This window comes from Aethalodelphis obliquidens, unplaced genomic scaffold (assembly GCF_003676395.1).
Source record: "Aethalodelphis obliquidens isolate GAN/ISIS:26980383/991018 unplaced genomic scaffold, ASM367639v1 scaffold6, whole genome shotgun sequence".
NCBI lineage: Eukaryota > Metazoa > Chordata > Mammalia > Artiodactyla > Delphinidae > Aethalodelphis > Aethalodelphis obliquidens.
The window spans coordinates 7,193,331-7,210,776 of record NW_020837950.1 but is presented as its reverse complement, the minus strand read 5'-3'; the positions used below and the strand labels follow the sequence as shown (position 1 = coordinate 7,210,776).

General features: G+C 36.8%; 1 pseudogene; it reads right to left on the bottom strand.

Annotated features, from left to right (window-relative positions):
• Nucleotides 1-17,181, bottom strand: part of LOC113619229 (kinesin-like protein KIF3C pseudogene) — a 161,494-nt pseudogene extending 144,313 nt beyond the window's left edge.
• Nucleotides 17,182-17,446: the final 265 nt, after the last annotated feature.

Genomic DNA, 17,446 nt, shown 5'->3' with positions numbered 1-17,446 from the left:
AAAAGAAATGTAATATGATGGTTTTTCCTTAGCAGCTATCAAGACTTATTCTAAAGTTACTATAATTTAAATTGTAATAGTTGCATGGAAACAGAAACAATTAACCCATGGCATAGAATAGAGAGCCAGAAACAGATTCATTTATATGTGAAAAAATTTTTTAACAGAAGTAGCATTGCAGACCACTGGAAAAAGACAGGAATAGTTCTGGGATAGCTGGGTTATCTGGGGTACTTAAAATCAGATTCTTACCACAACACTTATAGAACAATCAATTTAAAATTAAAGATTTAACTGTGAAATGAAAAATGTAATAACATTTAGACAAATTAGAGAGTTATAGTTTTATGATCTACGGATATGAAAGGATTTCTTAAGACCCAAGAAGTAATCACCGTCAAAGGAAAGACTGATAAATGTCATTTATCAACGAAGAATTTCAACTTGTAAAATGGTATTATAAAATATTTCACATACAAACTGCAAATTAAGAAAATTATTTAGAATGCATATAATCAAATTGTATTGATCTAAAAATATATAAAGATTCCCAAGCATATATAAAACTATCAAACCAATAAAAAATGAACAAAAGACATGAACATACTTTTCTCAAAAATAAAACATTAATGACTAATAACATGAAGAGATGTCCAACCTCATTAATAATCAGAAATATGCAGTTAAGACCACAATTACTAACTACTTTACTATTCTTATTATTTTGTATTTTTAATTTTAATCAAGTCCAATTTTTTTTAACATCTTTATTGGAGTATAATTGCTTTACAATGGTGTGTTAGTTTCTGCTTTATAACAAAGTGAATCAGTTATACATATACATATGTTCCATAACTCATCCCTCTTGCGTCTCCCTCCCTCCCACTCTCCCTATCCCACCCCTCTAGGTGGTCACAAACCACCGAGCCGATCTCCCTGTGCTATGCAGCTACTGCCCACTAGCTATCTATATTACATTTGGTAGTGTATATATGTCCATGCCACTCTCTCACTTTGTCACAGATTACCCTTCCCCCTCCCCATATCCTCAAGTCCATTCTCTAGTAGGTCTGTATCTTTATTCCCGGCTTACCCATAGGTTATTCATGACCTTTTTTTTTCTTTCTTAGATTCCATATATATGTGTTAGCATACGGTATTTGTTTTTCTCTTTCTGACCTACTTCACTCTGTATGACAGACTCTAGGTCCATCCACCTCATTACAAATAACTCAATTTTCTTTCTTTTTATGGCTGAGTAATATTCCATTGTATATATGTGCCACATCTTCTTTATCCATTCATCTGTTGATGGACACTTAGGTTGATTCCATGTCCTGGCTATTGTAAATAGAGCTACAATGAACATATTGGTACATGACTCTTTTTGAATTACGGTTTGCTCAGGGTATATGCCCAGTAGTGGGATTGCTGGGTCGTATGGTAGTTCTATTTGTAGATTTTTCAAGGAACCTCTATACTGTACTCCATAGTGGCTGTATCAATTTACATTCCCACCAACAGTGCAAGAGTGTTCCCTTTTCTCCACACCCTCTCCAGCATTTATTGTTTCTAGATTTTTTGATGATAGCCATTCTGACCAGTGTGAGATGATATCTCATTGTAGTTTTGATTTGCATTTCTCTAATGATTAATGATGTTGAGCATTCTTTCATGTGTTTGTTGGCAATCTGTATATCTTCTTTGGAGAAGTGTCTATTTAGGTCTTCTGCCCATTTTTGGATTGGGTTGTTTGTTTTTTTGATATTGAGCTGCATGAGTTGCTTGTAAATTTTGGAGATTAATCCTTTGTCAGTTGCTTCATTTGCAACTATTATCTCCCATTCTGAGGGTTGTCTTTTGGTCTTGTTTATGGTTTCCTTTGCTGTGCAAAAGCTTTGAAGTTTCATTAGGTCCCATTTGTTTATTTTGTTTTTATTCCACTTCTCTAGGAGGTGGGTCAAAAAGGATCTTGCTGTGATTTATGTCATAGAGTGTTCTGCCTATGTTTTCCTCTAAGAGTTTTATCGTGTGTGGCCTTACATTTAGGTCTTTAATCCATTTTTGAGCTTATTTTTGTGTATGGTGTTAGGGAGTGATCTAATCTCATACTTTTACATGTACCTGTCCAGTTTCCCAGCACCACTTATTGAAGAGGGTGTCTTTGCTCCACTGTATATTCTTGCCTCCTTTTTCAAAGATAAGGTGACCATATGTGTGTGGGTTTATCTCTGGGCTTTCTGTCCTGTTCCATTGATCTATATTTCTGCTTTTGTACCATACTGTCTTCATTACTGTAACTTTGTAGTATAGTCTGAAGTCAGGGAGCCTGATTCCTCCAGCTTCATTTTTCATTCTCAAGATTGTTTTGGCTATTCGGGGTCTTTTGTGTTTCCATACAAATTGTGAAATTTTTTGTTCTAGTTCTGTGAAAAATGCCAGTGGTAGTTAGATAGGAATTGCATTGAATCTGTAGATTGATTTGGGTAGTAGAGTCATTTTCACAATGTTGATTCTTCCAATCCAAGAACATGGTATATCTCTCCATCTATTTGTATCATCTTTAATTTCTTTCATCAGTGTCTTATAATTTTCTACATACAAGTCTTTTGTCTCCTTAGGTAGGTTTATTCCTAGATAATTTATTCTTTTTGTTGCAGTAGTAAATGGGAGTGTTTTCTTAATTTCACTTTCAGATATTTCATCATTAGTGTATAAGAATGCCAGAGATTTCTGTGCATTAATTTTGTATCCTGCTACTTTACCAAATTCATTGATTAGCTCTAGTAGTTTTCTGGTAGCATCTTTAGGATCCTCTATGTATAGTATCATGTCGTCTGCAAACAGTGACAACTTTACTTCTTTTCCGGTTTGGATTCCTTTTATTTCTTTTTCTTCTCTGATTGCTGTCACTAAAACTTCCAAAACTACTTAGAATAAGAGTGGTGAGAGTGAGCAACCTTGTCTTGTTCCTGATCTTAGTGGAAATGCTTTCAGTTTTTCGCCATTGAGGACGATGTTGGCAGTGGGTTTGTCATATATGGGCTTTATTATGTTGAGGAAAGTTCCCTCTATGCCTACTTTCTGCAGGGTTTTTATCATAAATCGGTGTTGAATTTTGTCAAAAGCTTTCTCTGCATCTATTGAGATGATCATATGGTTTTTCTCCTTCAATTTGTTAGTATGGTGTATCACGTTGATTGATTTGCGTATATTGACGAATCCTTGCGTTCCTGAGATAAACCCCACTTGATCATGGTGTATGATCCTTTTAATGTGCTGTTGGATTCTGTTTGCTAGTATTTGTTGAGGATTTTTGCATCTATGTTCATCAGTGATGTCGGCCTGTAGTTTTCTTTCTTTGTGACATCTTTGTCTGGTTTTGGTGTCAGGATGATGGTGGCCTTGTAGAATGAGTTTGTGAGTGTTCCTCCCCGTGCTATATTTTGGAAGAGTTTGAGAAGGATAGGTGTTAGCTCTTCTCTAAATGTTTGATAGCATTCGCCTGTGAAGCCATCTGGTCCTGGGCTTTCGTTTGTTGGAAGATTTTTATCACAGTTTCGATTTCAGTGCTTGTGATTGGTCTGTTCGTATTTTCTATTTCTTCCTGGTTCAGTCTCGGCAGGTTGTGCATTTCTAAGAGTTTGTCCATTTCTTGCACCTTGTCCATTTTATTGGCATAGAGTTGCTTGTAGTAATCTCTCATGATAGTTCGTATATCTGCAGTGTCAGTTGTTACTTCTCCTTTCTCATTTCTAATTCTATTTATTTCAGTCGTCTCCCTTTTTTTCTTGATGAGTCTGGCTAATGGTTTATCAATTTTTTTTTATCTTCTCAAAGAACCATCTTTTAGTTTCATTGATCTTTGCTATCGTTTCCTTCATTTCTTTTTCATTTATTTCTGATCTGATCTTTTTGATTTCTTTCCTTCTGCTAACTTTGGGGATTTTTGTCCTTCTTTCTGTAATTGCTTTAGGTGCAAGGTTAGGTTGTTTATTTGAGATGTTTCCTGTTTCTTAAGGTAGGATTGTATTGCTATAAACTTCCCTCTTAGAACTGATTTTGCTGCATCCCATAGGTTTTGGGTAGTCGTGTCTCCATTGCCATTTGTTTCTAAGTATTTTTTTGTTTCTTCAGTGATCACTTCATTATTATGTAGTGTATTGTTTAGCCTCCGTGTGTTTGTATTTTTTACAGAGCTTTTCCTGTAATTGATTTCTAGTCTCATAGCATTGTGGTTAGAAAAGATACTTGATACGGTTTCAACTTTCATAAATTTACCAAGGCTTGATTTGTGACCCAAGATATGATCTATCCTGAAGAATGTTCCATGAGCACTTGAGAAAAATGTGTATTCTGTTGTTTTTGGTTGGAATATCCTGTAAATATCAATTAAGTCCATCTTAATCTTGTTTAATGTATCATTTAAAGCTTGTGTTTCCTTATTTTCATTTTGGATGATCTATCCATTGGTGAAAGTGGGGTGTTAAAGTCCCCTACTATGATTGTGTTAACATCGATTTCCCCTTTTATGGCTGTTAGTATTCGCCTTATGTATTGAGGTGCGCCTATGTTGGTTGCATAAATATTTACAACTATTATATCTTCTTCTTGGATCGATCCCTTGATCATTATGTAGTGTCCTTCTTTATCTCTTGTAAGAGTCTTTATTTTAAAGTCTATTTTGTCTGATATGAGAATTGGTACTCCAGCTTTCTTTTGATTTCCATTTGCATGGAATATCTTTTTCCATACCCTCACTTTCAGTCTGTATGTGTCCCTAGGTCTGAAGTGGGCCTGTTGTAGACAGCATATATATGGGTCTTGTTTTTGTATCCATTCAGCCAGTCTATGTCTTTTGGTTGGAGCATTTAATCCATTTACATTTAAGGTAATTATCGATATGTATGTTCCTATTACCATTTTCTTAATTGTTTTGGGTTTATTATTGTACGTCTTTTCCTTCTCTTGTGTTTCCTGCCTAGAGAAATTCCTTTAGCATTTGTTGTAAAGCTGGTTTGGTGGTGCTAAAGTCTCTTAGTTTTTGCTTTTCTGTAAAGGTTTTAATTTTTCCATCAAATTTGAATGAGATCCTTGCTGGGTAGAGTAATCTTGGTTGCAGGTTTTTCTCCTTCATCACTTTAAATATGTCCTGCCACTCCCTTCTGGCTTGCAGAGTTTCTGCTGAAAGACCAGCTGTTAACCTTAAGGGGATTCCCTTTTGGGCTATTTGTTGTTTTTCCATTGCTGCTTTTAATATATTTTCTTTGTATTTAATTTTTGATAGTTTGATTAATATGTGTATTGGCGTGTTTCTCCTTGGATTTATCCTGTATGGGACTCTCTGTGCTTCCTGGACTTGACTGACTATTTTCTTTCCCATTATGGGAAGTTTTCAACTATAATCTCTACAAATATTCTCTCAGTCCCTTTCTTTTTCCCTTCTTCTTCTGGGACACCTATAATTCGAATGTTGGTGCGTTTAACGTTGTCCCGGAGGTCTCTGAGACTGTCCTCAGTTCTTTTCATTCTTTTTTCTTTATTCTGCTCTGCAGTAGTTAGTTCCACAATTTTATTTTCCAGGTCACTTATCCGTTCTTCTGCCTCAGTTATTCTGGTATTGATCCATTCTAGAGTATTTTTAATTTCATTTATTGTGTTGCTTCTCACTGCTTGTTTCCTCTTTAGTTCTTCTAGGTCCTTGTTAAATGTTTCTTGCATTTTCTCTATTCTATTTCCAAGATTTTGGATCATCTTTACTATCATTATTCTGAATTCTTTTTCAGGTGGACTGCCTATTTCCTCTTCATTTCTTAGGTCTGGTGGAGTTTTACCTTGCTGCTTCATCTGCTGTGTGTGTTCTGTCTTCTCATTTTGTTTATCTTACTGTATTTGGGTCTCCTTTTTGCAGGCTGCAGGTTCATAGTTCCCGTTGTTTTTGGTGTCTGTCCCCAGTGGCTAAGGTTGGTTCAGTGGGTTATGTAGGCTTCCTGGTGGAGGGGACTAGTGCCTGTGTTCTGGTGGATGAGGCTGGATCTTGTCTTTCTGGTGGGCAGGTCTACGTCTGATGGTGTGTTTTGGGGTGTCTTTGGACTTATTATGATTTTAGGCAGCCTCTCTGCTAATGGATGGGGCTGTGTTCTTATCTTGCTAGTTGTTTGGCACAGGGTGTCCAGCACTGTAGCTTGCTGGTCATTGAGTGAAGCTGGGTCTTGGTGTTGAGATGGAGATCTCTGGGAGATATTCGCCGTTTGATATTACATGGAGCTGGGAGGTCTCTTTTGGACCAGTGTCCTGAAGTTGGCTGTCCCACCTCAGAGGCACAGCACTGACTCCTGGCTGGAGCACCAAGAGCCTTTCATGCACAAGGCTCAGAATAAATTGGAGAAAAAGAAGAAAGAAAGAAAGAAAGGAAGAAAGGAAGGAAGGAAGGAAGGAAGGAAGGGGATAAAATAAAAATAAAACAAAGTAAAGTTATTAAAGTTAATTATTAAGAAAAAAAAATTCTTAAGTAAAAAAAAAGAAGAAAAACCAAAAAAAGGACGGACAGAACCCTAGGACATATGGTGAAAGCAAAGCTATACAGACAACATCTCACACAGAAGCATACACATACACACTCACAAAAAGAGTAAAAGGGGAAAAAATAATATATCTTGCTTCCAAAGTCCACCTCCTCAGTTTGGGATGATTTGTTTTCTATTCAGGTATTCCACAGATGCAGGGTACATCAAGTTGATTGTGGAGATTTAATCCGCTGCTCCTGAGGCTGCTGGGAGAGATTTCCCTTTCTCTTCTTTGTTCGCACATCTCCCGGGGTTCAGCTTTGGATTTGGCCCCGGGTCTGCATGTAGGTCGCCTGAGGGCGTCTGTTCTTCACTCAGACAGGACGGGGTTAAAGGAGAAGCTGATTCGGGGGCTCTGGCTCACTCAGGCCCAGGAGGAGGGAGGCATATGGATGCGGGGCGAGCCTGCGACGCAGAGGCCGGCGTGATGTTGCAGCAGCCAGAGGCGCGCCGTGCGTTCTCCCGGGAAAGTTGTCCCTGGATCAAGGGACCCTGGCAGTGGCGGGCTGCACAGACTCCCGGGAAGGGAGGTGTGGATAGTGACCTGTGCTCGTACACAGGCTTCTTGGTGGTGGCAGCAGCAGCCTTAGCGTCTCATGCTCGTCTCTGGGGTCTGCACTGATAGCCGCGGCTCGCGCCCGTCTCTGGAGCTCCTTTAAGCAGCGCTCTTAATCCCCTTTCCTCGCGCACCAGGAAACAAAAGAGGGAAGAAAAAGTGTCTTGCCTCTTCCGCAGCTCCAGACTTTTTCCCGGACTCTCTCACGGCTGGGTGTCCCTTAAGGCTGTGTTCACGCAGCCAACCCCGGTCCTCTCCCTGGGATCCGACCTCCGAAGCCCAAGCCTAAGCTCCCAGCCCCCGCCCGTCCCGGTGGGTGAGCAGACAAGCCTGTCGAGCTGGTGAGTGCTGGTGGGCACCGATCCTCTGTGCGGGAATCTCTCCGCTTTGCCCTCCGCACCCCTGTTGCTTCGCTCTCCTCCATGGCTCCTCAGCTTTCCGTTCTGCCACCCGCAGTCTCTGCCCGCGAAGGGGCTTCCTAGTGTGTGGAAACCTTTCCTCCTTCACAGCTCCCTCCCACTGGTGCAGGTCCCGTCCCCATGTTTTTGTCTCTGTTTTTTCTTTTTTCTTTTGCCCTACCCACGTACATGGGGAGTTTCTTGCCTTTTGGGAGGTCTGAGGTCTTCTACCAGTGTTCAGTAGGTGTTCTATAGAATCGGTTCCCCGTGTAGATGTATTTCTAATGTATCTGTGGGGAGGAAAGTGATCTCCGCGTCTTACTCTTCCGCCATCTTCCTCAACTCCATACTACTATTCTTATTTGAAGTAAAAAAAATGCATCTAGTACAAAGTGTTGATAAGAGTATGGAACCTAAAGAACTCAGATAAGTTTCTGGTGGAAATATTAATTTGTACAATCATTTTGAAATACAATTTAAAATGATATAGTGAAGATGAACATGTGAATATATTATGACTCAACAGTTTTATTCTCAGTCGTATACATTGCTACAACTCTTGAAAAATGTGCACTAGGGGAAATGCACATAATACCTCATAGCATAACAGTAAAAAACCATGAAACAGACTAAGTGCCCTTTATAATAGACAAATAAATTAGGGTAAGTCACAAAATGGAATACTGTGAACTCTGAGAATTAATAAACTACTGCCACATAAGGCAACATAGTTAAATCTAAGAAATGTATAAACAAACAAAAAAACAAAAATAAGGGTGGATAAAGATGATTGTTTCTACAAAGATCAAAACCAAGCAAAACTAAGCATCATATTGTTAGGCATTCATAAAAATGTGCTAAGCTATTTTTAAAATACAGGAATAACCTTAATAAAAATTAAGGTTATTAAGGCAGTGTTGTCAGGTGTCAAAAGAGTATTGTCAGAGAGCAGCAGGGAGTTTTCTTTAATGAAATGAGCAATTTGGGCAGAAGTTGCACAAGTATGGAAACTTTTGTTGCATAGCCACTACCTGCACCAAGCTGTTTAAATTCAGTTTTTCAGCTATACTAGCCACATTTAAATGTTTAATAGCTACATGTGTCTAGTGGTCATTATATTGGATAGAGCTGATTATAGAACACTATAACTTTCTTTCACTGCAGAAAGTTATATTAGACAGCACTGTTTGCTATAAGCTTCACGTCCATTAAATATACTTTTCTGTATCAAGTACTGCATAAAGATTTTAAATATACTATCTTTTAACCTAGTAATCTATTTATTTCAATGTACCTTAAAAAAATACTATGAAATACAGATAACCATTTTAGGCATAAACATGATAATTGCAGCATTATGTAATTTTGAAAAAAATAAAGACCTCAATATCTAACCAAAGAAAAAATTGAAGGTAATTATGAGACCTCAAAAAAATCACAATTTGTAATAAATAAAAAGCTATTTTACTGACTTGAGAAAGCTTCTGAAATAAATGCTAGGTTAAAAGGAAGGATACAAAATAAAATATTTTGTGTATTCTCAACTATTAAAAATTGAATATAAACAAGATGGGAGAAAAAACAACAACAAAAATTGTACAAATAATAACATGAAAACAAACATCATAGACCCTGTTCCAATTGCTTTACAAAAATTAAATCTAATATTCCTCATAAGAACCCAATTTCATAGTTACCATTTATTTCCTTTTTCAGACAAAGAATATGAGAAACAGATAAGTTATATAGCTTGCCTAAGGTCACACAGCTAACAAGTGTCAGAGTTGGGATGCAAATCCAGGCATTCTGGCTATCAACTTCAAAAGGTTAAAACTGATACCGAGATTTAGTCTGACTTTATTTATTTTACTTTGCACTTTTGCTTTTAGGGGAGTGTGTGTGTGTCTGTGTGTGTGTGTAATTTATGTGATCTACACAAGTAACTTAGCAGAAATATAGTAAGATTACAGAACAGTTGTAGTGTAGCAACTAAAGTGGAGGCAATGGCCATGATAGAGGGAGGATGAAACACTGAGAATCCTGATGTGGAATTAACTCAAGGCAATAAGGCATAAATTCAGGCATAGCTAATAAAAGCAGTCTAGCAGGGAATTAGTGATGACAGAGTGGTCTTGATCTATCAGGTAAACAATCTGAGCTGATAGAAAGACCAAGGCCAATTTTAAAGATACAGACATCGTTAAGTTATAAATCAGTGGCTGCAATGACAAGTTTCATATATGATACATATGGAACTTTTGTTATGTCTTTCAACCAACAACTGTACATAATTGAATAATTACAACAAAATCAAAAATGACAGTAAGAGTTCTTTTACGTGAAATAAGAATTTTGGAGTAAGGTAGCCATTATTTGTCACCAGAGATTATTTCTCTTACTCCTCCAACAATTACTATTGTTCAACTGAAATATTAAAATAATTCTGTTTTTTGTTAAAGAAGAAAAGTTTTTTATGTTAAAGAACTGGGAAATTTTAATTTAAAAACCTAAGCAAAATAATTTAAGAATCACCTATAATGTTTAATTCACGTAAAACATTTACTATATTTTTCTATTTATCTTTTTTCTTGTGAGTGCATATGTACATTTAGATGCTTCTTTTTATCTTCTAATTCAAGAATCTGTATTTAATCCTTCTTACATATTCACAGTCATTCTAGATTTTTTGTCTCTTTGAATTTTTATTGAAACATAATATATTGCTGAAAAGTGCAAAAATCATACATGTCAGCATAATTAAATTTCACAAATGGAGCATGCTATGTGCTCACAACCCCACAACCCTGAGCAAAAAACAAAAAATGAAAAAACCCAGCATATAAGAAATGTACATTTCTGTGTGTCTGGCTAGTTTTGTTTAAAATGCCATTCATTAAAATCAGTCATACTCTTGCATATAACATTGGTTCATTCATTCTAATTCCATTATAGTATTATATTGTGTGAAAATGCCATCATTTATCTGTTCTAGCTTTGATGGCTATTTATCCAATTTTTTACTATTACAAGGAGCACTGTTATGAAAATTCATGGACATTAATTTGGAGATCAGATGTATGCATTTTGTTGAATATAGTCCTTGGAGTATAATTCCAAGTTCATAGGGTATGCATATGTTCAGCTTCAATAGACACTGACAGTTACAGGTATTCGAAGGAGTAATAATGGTTTAAATTCCCACCAGTAGTGAATGATAGTTTCAATTGCTCTGCATTTTGCTAACACTTGGTATCGCCTTGTGTTTTAATTTGCATTTTGCTGTACCCAAAAACGTTGAGCACTTTTTAATATATTTACTGTTCATTTTGGATATCCTTGTTTAAAGAGATGCCTGATTAAGACTTTTGCTTTTGCTTTTTTAATTAGATTTTTCAGTCTCTTTGCTATTGATTGGTAGCTATTTTATAAAAATGCTGGATATGGGTCCTTCATCACACGTATTAGTACATATATCTTCTTCTGCTTCGTAGCTTGCTTTTTCACTGTCTTTGTGGGGGTTTTTTTTAATAAATGTAAGTTCTTACTATACATGTAGTCTAATTTGTAATTTTTAAAAGAAATCTTGTGTTGTTCATGATAATAGTTTGTCCTTATAAGTTTCTTCTAAGGTTTTCCTGTTCCTCTATTCAAATTTAGATTTGAAATTCATCTGGAGGAAATTTTTTCCTGTAATTCAAGTCCTGTTTACCACAAACACTCTCAGCTTTAATTTATTTGAAAATGTCTTTGTTTCACTTTCATTATAAAAGTATATCTTTACTGGTTATAAACTTCAAGGTTGGCAGTTATATTCTTTCAGCAATTTAATAATGCAGTCCATATTTTCTGGCTTTCATAGTTTCTGGTGAAAAGTCATCCCTTACTCTTCTTATTTCTGCTCCCAGAATATATTCTTTTTTTTCTCACTACTTCTAAGATTTCTTCTTTGCCCTTTTTCTTCAATAGTTGGACCAGGATATACCTAGATGTGATTTTCTTTGTATTTATTCTGCATGGGGTTTGCTGAGCTTCCTGAATTTGTGATTTGGTGTCTTTTTATGCTTTGAAAGGTCTCAAACATTATAACTTCAAACATTGGTATTACCCTAATGTCTCCTTTTCTTTCTGGACTCTGGTTACACTCCACTTACATTTTCAGTGTGCCCTAATTTCTTCTCATGCACTTATTTTTCTTTCTTGTTTATTTCTGTGGCTCAATTTAGATATATTAATGTGACTTCGAGGTTATAAAATCTGTATTTTGTAGTGACTAATCTGTGTATTGGACACAAAGATGCACCTCTCAGCCTTCAAGCAGTAACTTGTTGCCCCACATGCCAGTAGAAAGCCTACCATCAGTATCTTCAGGCTTGATTCAGCTGCAAAGAGCTGCTCTGCCTAAGAGAACACCCTTCCTGGGGCAGAACACCCTTCCCACCTTTACTGGGAGTGTTCAGAGAAAGCAGGTTATGATGATGTTTTGGAGGTGGATTACTTGCTGTCAACCTGGCAATGAGGATTACATCCATGGTTGTAGATGGAGCACAGGAAGCCCCTAGAACAATAAAACAGTTCAATTGTTAAAAACCACTGGTGGTAAATCAGGATGGCATACTCGATAGTAAAGAATGTACTGGTTGGTGTGACTTATTGATTGTTTGAAAATATAGGGCGAATGATAATTGTACAATGATTTTGGATGGATATTACTAAGCTTTAATACTCTAGAAAAAATAATGAAAAGCTACAGGCAACTCACAGACTACTGAAAGCCAGGTGTAAAGGCCAGAGGACCTTCCTAGCAATTTAAAAAGAGGCTCTTATCTCTTACAATGGGAGGGGAGAGCTGAGGACTAGTCCCAGGACTTAACAGAGTGGTGGAATACGATAGAAGTTTAAACATGCAGTTGAAGTAGTTTCTCTCTTTGGGTGAAAACTCAGTTTTGGGAATAAAAATGGGATGCTGACAGTTGGGATGGGACATCTGTTAAACTTTGTAACTCTCTCAGATCACTTTTAACCCTTTGACCCTGCTGCAGTAGCCCACTTCTTCCTATTAGGAGCTAGCACCCCCAATTTTCTTGAAGACAGTGCAGAGTCCTCTCACCTGCATAGTAACATGTGCCCTTCTCAGGATATGTCCATCACTCCCCTCCCAGACACTAGCCTGTAAACAGGGTTATTTAATTCACAGCATAACTCAGCCACTATCATGCTGAACTTGATAAGAGGGGAAAAGAGGTCACACCGCAAAAGAGCTGAAGACTTGGCCAGAATATAGTCTAAGGAACTGGGAAAGTATATGTGTGAAGAGATTCCAAATATTCTTGAAAAAGGACAGAACCTAAGTTTGGCTAGGGAAGAGTTTATTGATTTGGGAGCACTCAATTGAGATACATTTTAACACTATGGTAAGGATCTCAGAAGAAGTTCCAAACTAGCTACCAAAGTGGCTCCTAAAACCTGAAAAGAGAAACGACGCTGTTGAGCAAAGCTGAAATGCCAGCACTGCTGAGGCAGACAGTGGAGGAAGAGGTCAAAGGTGCATGGAAGTAGGCGTGCTGGAATATGTACACAATATAAGGCCAAAAGACCCGATAGATTATGTTCCACAGTAAGACTTAGAGATTACATTATTTACCATGGCCATAAAGAATGGGCTGGTGAGAGAAGTATCAACATTTACTAAAACAGTCAGTGATGAAATGCTGTTTTTGAGGTCAGAGCTGAAGGAAAAAGAAACTGTTACACGACTAAGCTTACTGCCGGTAAGAGTAACAGTAGAGATGATAGGACCCTGAAAAACAGAGAACAACAGATAACAGGTGGCGGCACTCAGCTGCTAAGATCAAAGTGGACACAATATTCATGAGTCACAGGATCAGAATGACATCCAAGGAAAACTGACCCACAGTGACTGTTAATACACAGTGGTATCACACAGGACAGCCAATAAGGGTACTACTTAGCTTCTACCGTCAGAGAAAATCAAGGATAAATGACTAGGAGACTAAGGGCAATTGTCCCCAGTTAAAAAGTCATATCCTTTGCCCAGTTTCCAGATCTGAGTAGTTTTTCAGACTAGAAATCCATATGCTAGAGAAGAGAAGAGACTGGGATTTCCAGCAAGCATACTGGACAACTCTTTACATGACTGTAGGCAGTGAGCAAAATTTATAGATCTCTATACCTGAAAAGGGTTCATTTTATTGTATATGAATTATGTCACAATGAAACTTAAAAACAGAAAAATTAATTCAAAGCATGCCCTAATCCACTACCATTCTTTTTAAAATCCTCCAGTGGCTATACATTACTTTTAATCTTTTCAGCTGCATTCTCTGGACTCTGTTTTACTCTTTTAGCTAATCTTATACAATTCTTCCCCTTGTGGTTAGATGTCACCCTGGCTCTTCAAATCGCCTGGCCTTCACAGTAGGGTTTGTGTGCCTGCTAATTAATCCCCACACATCTATAACATATCAACATAAGCATCACATACTTTAAAGAAGCCTTTTCTAAATTCCAAAATCTAGGTAAAGCACATACAGGTAAGTGCTTTCATACAAAGCACTTACTTCAGTATATACTTAACCATTCATAAGTGCAATTACACGATTGATGCTTTTCTCCCCACAGTAATCCAAAAAATTATTAGAGCAGAGGTCCATTTTCTTTTCTACATCATTTTACCTCAAGGACGTAGCACAATGTCTGGCACATACCATGTGTGGAATAAATATATTTCAAACTATAGGATAAATAGATATTTTTATCACATGATTTTCTATCTTTATTACTAAAAAGTATTGGGGATTATTTATTTCTTTATGTGTATTACCGTGTATATTTTAATGGTAAGTATCAAATTTACTAGGTACTCCTATATCTTGCCTTAAATAGTCAGTAAAAATGACTTTTAAACTAAATTCCTTTACAATAATCACGAATGTTCTTTTGTACTTATTCCACAGGAATCATAGAGTCAAATGAAATGTTAATTGACATCCAATTTGAGGCTTAAAGCACTACCAAATATAAACTCTAAATAATTACCATTTAAAATATTCATTAAATTTTAGATGGAGAATAATTGCCATCTTAAAACCTTTATGGAATTATCTGTGACCAACCTAGGTAGTTTTGAGAAAGAATTAGATGGTTTAAATAAACACAAAACACTAGTAAATAACATTTTCTGCAAACATTCACCATTGTTTATGTTTTTAGACCCTCTGCTTGGTTCAGTAGATTTCTTATCTTATGTGTTTCTCAGAGCATAAAATCTAGATGGTTCAAACATCCATCTGCTACATTCTATGAAATTTTTTATGTCCTTTGTTACCTCTACGCCTGCACATCTGGTTGTGTTTCTGTTGAAACAAATAAAATATTCAGATTCTTTTCATATGAACCTTAAATAATACTTACCAAGTAAACACGACAATTGATAAAAGGCAAAATGGAAATAAACATCACAGTGAATTAATGATTAGTTACCAAAATTTGAGTGTAGTAATCCAGCTTTAACTTACTATGTTACTTGTGAATATTTAATTGCTAAAAAATAAGACTAGAGATGTGTGTGATATAAAATTTATGTTCAAAGTGGTGAAATAAAACAAACTTCCTTTCAGAGTTTTAAATGTGGTTAAATCCACTTCTTTTATGGTGATGATCATATAAATCAAGTTGTATACGTGATATCTCTCTCTCTCTCTCTCTCTCTCTCTCTCTCTCTCTCTCTCTCTCTATATATATATATATATATATATATATATATATATGCCTCAAGGTGACAAAAAGGCAATATATAAGTGATAATTTATGTCATTATCCCCTGTGTACCCTCTCACTGACAGCTTGATATATGAATAAATTCAAGATGTAGACTGAGAAGCAATAAATTTTTAACTTAGAAGTTGAATACAAAACTCCATTGAACAGATGACTATTTCCCTAAAGAAATAAGCAGGCATGTCCAACACATGGCAAGACCACTGATTCAATGTTTATTTAGAAATAAAATTTAAATATATGGCAATGTATTTCCCAAGCTCATGTGGATCTCTGGATTAATAGCTAACATATCAAGTCTTTTTTTTTCTCATGAGTATTATTTAATACATTTAAAATTATTGCCCTGAACTGATAGATCCAATTGTTTGTGTTACAGTGATGAGTTCAAATTAGTCGAGATAATTACCTTTTTATGGCAAGATGTCAGAATAATTAAGTTCCCATAGCCACATTAATACCAAGCTATGTTATACAATTTTCAAATATATTTAAGAAGGCCAAAGTTTGATTCTGGCAAACCTCCACCTACATTGTTTATCTTAGAGAGCTAGATTTTTATTTCATGATTAAAGGAGACTTTGCTTTCTGTCTCACCTCTGTATTCCAAATGCTTTGCATAGTAGCTAACATAATCAAGTTTCAATAATTACTTGTGAAATTAATCAGTAAAAATAAGTGAGTAATGAGTGACATAACCAGAAGTGTGACTGAATGAGAGACAATCACTGATTGAAGAAACACAAAAGCTGCATTGGAAAATAATATGTAGTGAAGAAGGATTATGAAACCTTTTAAAAAATCTGCTACTTAAAATCCCTCAGGCAGAGCAAGGGGTTTAAAGTAAGAGATGTCAAGGAAAAAAATATCCCTCAGGAATCATCTTAAATCAAGGAGAATATGCTGGATTGTTTACAAAACCTAGGATAGAAGTTCTAGCTATATCTAAACTTGATAATTGAAGGGAAAAACCTGAAATGGGAAAATTTGGAGATATTTATGTTACCGTGTCTTGGATTAATGTATCACTCACTATGCTGTGGAGATAAATAATCCCCAGGAATAGTTGGCAAAAGAATGATCAGAATCCTACAAAATTAGACTAAAAAGTCACATTTGATTTTGTCATTATTAATTAATCAGCAGTGACATGTTATTTTCCAAGATAAGAGCACAAATATTTTCCAACGTAAGTTGCCTGCATGGAAAAAAAGAGTGAGTTATAAAACAGGACTAGTCATATGCATACATAGCTCACAGGCAGAGTTTGGTATGGAGAGATACGTTTAGAAATGTGTCTTCTTCTTCTTTTTTTTTTGTGGTAAGTGGGCCTCTCACTGTTGTGGCCTCTCCCGTTGCAGAGCACAGGCTCCAGATGCACAGGCTCAGCGGCCATGACTCATGGGCCCAGCCGCTCCGCGGCATGTGTGATCTTCCCGGACTGGGGCACGAACCCGTGTCCCCTGCATCGGCAGGCAGGCTCTCAACCACTGTGCCACCAGGGAAGCCCACCTCTGTGCCTTTTATAGCCTTATCTTGAAAGTGACATAATATCATTTATGCAAAAATCCTGTTGGTCACGCAGACCCACCCTGATGCAATGTGGGAAGGGATCACGCAAAGTCTGAAGTACAGGATGTGGGGATCACCGGGACTATCTTGGAACTGGCTACCTCACTGCTTAAGTGCTTACACCCTCTGTCCATACTTATGTTAAAAGTCAGATGTAACTTAAAATGCTGTGTGTCTTACCTTCTGATTCTGTAAGACTGATAAGACTCATTTCATGATGAGGGATTTTGGATGTATAGTCATTAGGTGTCCCATGGTCAGCCTTGCTATCTCTATCAGGAACAATTAGCATGTCAGGAGTTGTTTTTCAAAAACATTGAACTTTCTGAAGCAGATGTAATGGACTTGCTTCAGAATTCCAATATTCTGAGTTATGATTCTCCCATGGATCTTGTCTCACAGTCCATATAATATCTTTTCTCACCATTGATAGTACCGAAACCAAAGGGTGTTCCAGGTTCAATGGTCCAAGGGGCAGTGTTGCTTACATTACAACCTGGACCTGCTGCAGAGCTAATTTCTGCTCTAGGCTTCACACACAGCTGTTAGCCCCTTGT